The sequence below is a fragment of the Pangasianodon hypophthalmus genome, chromosome 29, assembly GCF_027358585.1.
Source record: "Pangasianodon hypophthalmus isolate fPanHyp1 chromosome 29, fPanHyp1.pri, whole genome shotgun sequence".
Taxonomy (NCBI): domain Eukaryota; kingdom Metazoa; phylum Chordata; class Actinopteri; order Siluriformes; family Pangasiidae; genus Pangasianodon; species Pangasianodon hypophthalmus.
This window is the reverse complement of record NC_069738.1, coordinates 3,271,378-3,277,377: the sequence shown is the minus strand read 5'-3', so window position 1 is coordinate 3,277,377 and position 6,000 is coordinate 3,271,378. Positions and strand designations below refer to the sequence as shown.

Here is a 6,000-nt window from a genome sequence, read left to right as displayed (position 1 = left end):
CTGCCTCTGCTGGTGTTTGTGTACTAAAAGAAACCATATCAACATTAAAAAACCTCAACGTTAGTGTATTACATAATCGCCTAATTGCAGTTACACTATATGGCCAAAAGTATGTGCACCCCTGACCAGCACACCCATATGTGCTTGTTGAACATCTCGTTCCAGATATATTCCCCCTGTGTTTGCTGTTATAATAAGCTCCACTCTTCTGGGAAGCTTTCCATCAGATGTTGGAGCGTGGCTGTGGGGATTTGTGTTCATTCAGATACAAGAGCATTAGTGAGATCAGGCGCTGATGTTGGGATGTCGAGGAGGTCTGGGGTTCAGTCGGTGTTCCAGTTCATCCCAAAGGTGTTCAGTGGGGTTGAGGTCAGGGCTCTGTGCAGGACACTCGAGTTCTTCCACTCCAACCTTCACACACCATGTCTTCATGGAGCTCACTTTGTGCACAGGGGCATTGTCATGCTGGAACAGGTTTGGGCCTCTTAGTTCCAGTGAAGGGGAAATTGTAACACTACAGCACACAGAGACATTGTGGCAAGAGTTTGGGGAAGAACCACACATGGGTGTGATGGTCAGGTGTCCACAAACTTTTGGCCATATAGTGTATGTGAGCTGATCATGAATATTTAAATCTGCATCCGCTATAAACAGCCGCTTCCTCAAAAGTCTCCCTTTTTTCTTTCTTGAAAACAAAAAAAAACAAACAAACAAACAAAAAAAAACCACACAGCTTGTCATGTTACCAAGAAACCACAAAGCGTAAATTCCTCTCCTGAAGATTTGCCAGTGTCAGAAACTTAAAGCTTTAAGTCTGAGTGTTACAAACTGCTGACACTAGAGACTCCTTCCATAAATGCTCCAGAAATTATGTTCCTCAGCACACAGTTTGGTGTCACTTCACATCAGGGATGCAGCGATTAACCGATTTCAAGTTTAACCGCGCTTTAAAACGTCACGGTTAATTAATCGTAAAGGCTCCACTACACCGAGTGTTGCATGGAACGGAACTGTTGCAACTTGCACAAAACGAAAAGAAAGTTACACCAGCGGTGCACCAGCTTAAAGTGACGTGCTTATCAGAGACATGGAGGCTACTACATACACTAGAACTTTGGCAGAGGGACCAAACAGCGAAGCTTTATTTCCACCAAAGAAACGCCTGAAGTCGGCAGTTTGGGAGCATTTTGGGTACACCAAGAATGACCAGGGCGTCACTGAAGATGACAGATCACCTGTTTGCAAAACTTGCCATAAAACAGTTGCTGCTAAAGGAGCAAATACATCAAATTTGATGCAGCACCTGCGGGATCACCACCCAGCTTTGCACGCCCAAGTAAAGGTAATACATAATAACTGAGTTAAATTACGTGCCAAGTTACTTAATGAAACATTGAGTTGCTAGGGAATTAAATATAGACGTGTCACTTACAGTCAGTGTCGTAGCGGTGAGAGTTGGGCTTTCAGTGCAACGTAAACAAAGCGGCATGTAACGTTAGTCTATGGAAGACAATGTAGTCCTCTCAAGACCTTCAGCCAGTGAACATTCACCGTCACATACTGTTGCTTCCTACCATCTGTGCTGAGTAAATGTTAGGCTTTATAAGTTAATATGCCAGGTGTAAAACACTAACATAACATCAGGAGCTTGTAGACTTCCAGGACTATACTAATTAAATGCATTTCAGTTATTAATAACACTGCATGAGAGATCTTCTGACTTTCTTTCTATTTTTTTTTACTAAAACTTTAAACAAACAAACCAAAATAATAGAAATGTTTTTTTCAGGCCACATGTAAAATTAGATGAATTATCAAAAAGATTATTAAAATGAATAGGTATGAATGACAGTTGATGACAAACAGTTTAGTTTATTCCCTCATTAGTAACAATTTCCCCTGGGGGATAAATAAAGTTAATATTAGTCTTATATTAATAATAATAATACTTAAATGTTATAGAAACATAATTGTTAATGTAATTAAATATTGACAATCAACTTAAGTCATTACTGCAAGTCCAGTCAAAGTTCATCTTGGTATGAATGATTTATTTTAATTTTTCTTATTCACTTTTAGCTTAAGACTGGTGGTGCTGTAGCTGCAGTTCAACAACCAACTGTTGCAGCATCCTTTGCAAAGTATGTGACCTATGCTCCCGCTTCAAAACAAGCCCAGGATTTGAATAAAGCAGTGGCCTATTTCATCTCCAAATTAATGAATGCATAATAATCGTGAAACCGTGATTTTTCCTCAGACAATATTCGTACCAACAGAATCTATAATTGTTGCATCCCTACTTCACACCAGCATCAGTCAGACATTCATGGTCTAAAGTGTGAAGGTGGAATTGTATATTAGAAGTAATTAAAATGGCCCAATGGCTCGAATTCCACCTCCGTTTGCATGTTCTCCCTGTGCTTTGGGGGTTTCCTCTGGGTACTCTGGTTTCCTCCCTGAGTCCAAAGGCATGTGTTATAGGCTGAATGGCATTTCCAAATTGTCTGTTGTGTGTGTGTGTGTGTGTCTGTGTGTGTGTGCAGTTATGCCCTGTGATGAGTTGGCACCCCATCCAAGGTGTCCCCTGTCGTGTGCCCCGAGTCTCCTGGGATATTCTCCAGGCTGCCCTGCGACCCTTTGTAGGATAAGCGGTATGGAAAATGGATGGATGGAAGTAGTTAGAGAAATTCCAGCTCTTTTCAGTGAGTCACTATATTTGACTCGAGTCGACTCCCAAAAGTCTCATTTCCATTTTTTTCAGCAAACCTGATAAACTCTGTGATCTTCTGACCAGTGTTTATTTTGATTTACCTAAATATGACCATATATAGCTTCTAATTAATGAAATAAAGTTTGTTGCATTGTATTAATGAAATCTATTTAAATATTGGATTATTGATTGGAAAATCAACACACTACAAATATGTATTAGGAAAAGAAAGTATCCCTGCGTTAATGTTACTGTGCCTGCTGTGGTTAAAAAAAAAACTCTCAAAATGGTTCCCATATATGAGCTGATTCACTTTCACCTAAAAGAGCCGATTCAAAGATCCGACTCCTTTGCAAACGACTCATCACCAGTAGAAGTGCTTTAGGCAATGATACAGTTTCACTTCAGTGTGTATATTTTAAATGAATGCAGGCTTTTTACTGCTATTTTATGAAGCTCTTTATGTATAAGTGGCATTATTGAGCCAAATGATTGACTGTGACTATGAGTGACTATGTGAGGAATTAAACATGAAGTTTTCACAGTAAACTGCAATCAGTTAAGCCTTAGCTACATTACATGTACATTTTTTACCTTGTAGCAACACTAAAGAAACATGATGAAAAAAAAGGTGTACCTTTCATGTGGAGTCCTTCCCACTGACATTTCTGCTTGTTTTATCTGTAAGTGAACCTGATTTATTCGTAATTCCACCTCATTTCTGTGATTCAGATCACTCAACTCAGCTCACTAATGAGAACTGACTCTTTAGGCTCCTAACCACCTAAATGCATTTTTTTTTTTTTTTTTTTTTTGGAAACAGCTGGAACTCCATGTCCATCGCTCATTTAAAAATACACTTAATGTCCACTTTATTAGAAACACCTGTACACCTGCACATTTATGCAGTTATCTAATCAGCTAATCATGTGGCAGCAACACAATGAATAAAATCATACAGATACAGGTCAAGAGCTTCGGTTAATCTTCCCATCAAACATCAGAATGAAGAAAAAGTGTGATCTCTGTGACTTTAACCGTGGCATGGTTGTTGGTGCCAGATGGGCTGGTTTGAGTATTTCAGAAACTGCTGATCTCCTGGGATTTTCACACACAACAGTCTCTAGTGTTTACGCAGAATGGTGTGAAAAACAGAAACATCCTATTTGTGGAGGGTCTGCAGGCTGAAACACGTTGCTGATGAGAGAGATCAGAGGAGAATGACCAGACTGGTTTGAGCTGAACAGGAAGTCTACAGTAATAAAATAATAAATAAGCACTCTTTACAAGCGTGGTGAGCAGAAAAGCATCTCAGAACGCACAACACATCAAACTTGAGGTGGATGTTGTTTTTGAAACAGGTTTAATCTTAATGATATATAATTCAACTTGTGTTAATTAGATAACTTTATCTAGTCCTCAGGTTAATTAAACTGAAGCATAAATACATAATGAACATTTTATACATAAATGAAATGTATCAATAGAAATAATGTTTGAATAGTGTTCAAGAAGAGAGTTACTTATATAGGTTTTGCAGTGTGCCCAGTTTTTCTCAGATATCAACTCATCATCTGATCATTAAGGGTTTTATCCATAGAAACAGATGTGTGTGAACTGTAAACCAGAAGAAATGCAGTTAGATAAATTCTCCACCAGGTGGCGCACCATCCCTGAGATACAGTAATGTACAGTAATGTAGACATGAATGTTCCACTCAGTGCAAAGTGGCTTTATTGCCTCGAGTATAAACAGGTTCAGTATCAAACCTTCACCAAAGCTGTGTATTATGTATATTCTCTCTCTCGCTCTCTCTCTCTTTATATTTATATATATATATATATATAAAAAAAAAAAATATATATATATATATATATATATATATATATATATATATATATATATATATATATATATATATATGTATGTATGTATGTATGTATTTATATTTTATATTCATTACATTATCATCCCAAACCCTAGACTGGGGCGTAACACTTTCCTCCATTTCAAGAGACTTTTCAAAATAGCAGCAAAGCCAAAAAAAATAAAGAAAGAAAGAAAGAAAGAAAGAAAGAAACTGTCCAATTAAACAATTATACTTTAAGTCAGATGAGGGCCTGTGTTTACAGAAGGAAGGGAATTGGTTGAGTGTGAATAATCATAACCCTATAGTGTAACGTAATGTCTTCTTTCTGCCCCCAAAATAGCAAACTTTAACTTTAACTCATGAGCAGAAGGAGTGAAAAGTAAAAGTGCACGTGTCTCAGTGCTTCTGATCTTTTTTTTTTCTGTTCACTTGATTCAGTTCTCCACTCTCACTAATATATTTGTGTGTGTGTGTGTGAGATTCACCTAAGATCTGAGACACAAGTCAGCGTGAAAATCACGTTGTGCCTTCTGTCCCATATTTCTCATACCCTCTTAAAGGTTTCCACTAAACACTCTTTCAGCTCCCAGAATAAAAGCAGTCCTTCGAGCCGGATTCGAACCAGCGACCTAAGGATGACCATCTTACACACCTACAGTCCTCCGCTCTACCAACTGAGCTATCGAAGGAGTTTATGTTTATATTCGGGATGATTGAGTCTGCAGGTTCATACAGAATATTACACAATTACATTACTTCAGTTAATGAAGTTAATGTAGCCTACTGAAGAATCCTGAAGTACGTGTATATGAAGTTTTACGTAACTATCAGGCACCTGGTGTAAAAAAAGCTTCACTCTTAATTAATTAATTAACTATTAATTAATTTCTCATAACGTATTTCATCTAGTTATTGTAAGTTAAATAATTATTATTAAAAAAATAATAATAATTATTGTAATTTTTGTATCAGCATTTTGAAAATTATTTACATAAAAATTGATTGTTCTAGTTGAACAAGTTGTGCAAACCGAAAACTATATTCTAGTAAAAAGATGTTGAGTACAGTAATTAATGATGAAGTGGGTATTTTTTGGTGTCTATGATGTAATTAAATAGTCAGGCGTTAGTTTGTTTACCGTAAAATTACATATAGATGCGCGCACCGCTTTCTACTGTGGTAAACTTATTTCTCAGTGTTCCAGACATTAAAGCTATTTCTACATACTCACCTTTTTCGATTATGTAAACTTCTAGAAAAAATTGAGAAAAAGAAGTGCGGATCTGGTTTTATAAGATAAAATATTGCATCATTATTAGCATTTAGCGTTTGAATGGTTTTCAGAGGAATTGCCATAGAAGCAGGCTATACAGTGTGGCTTTAACTGGACTGCTGCATCTTAAGAGTTGAAACTTTTTAA

The 6,000-nt window shown here is 37.1% G+C and overlaps 1 non-coding gene across 1 annotated transcript; it reads right to left on the bottom strand.

Moving 5' to 3' along the window:
* Window positions 1-5,181: 5,181 nt before the first annotated feature.
* On the bottom strand, window positions 5,182-5,269 carry trnay-gua (transfer RNA tyrosine (anticodon GUA)). Its single transcript is given in 2 exon segments — window positions 5,182-5,217; window positions 5,233-5,269. It is a non-coding gene; the product is annotated as a tRNA-Tyr (tRNA).
* Between the last annotated feature and the right edge of the window lie 731 nt (window positions 5,270-6,000).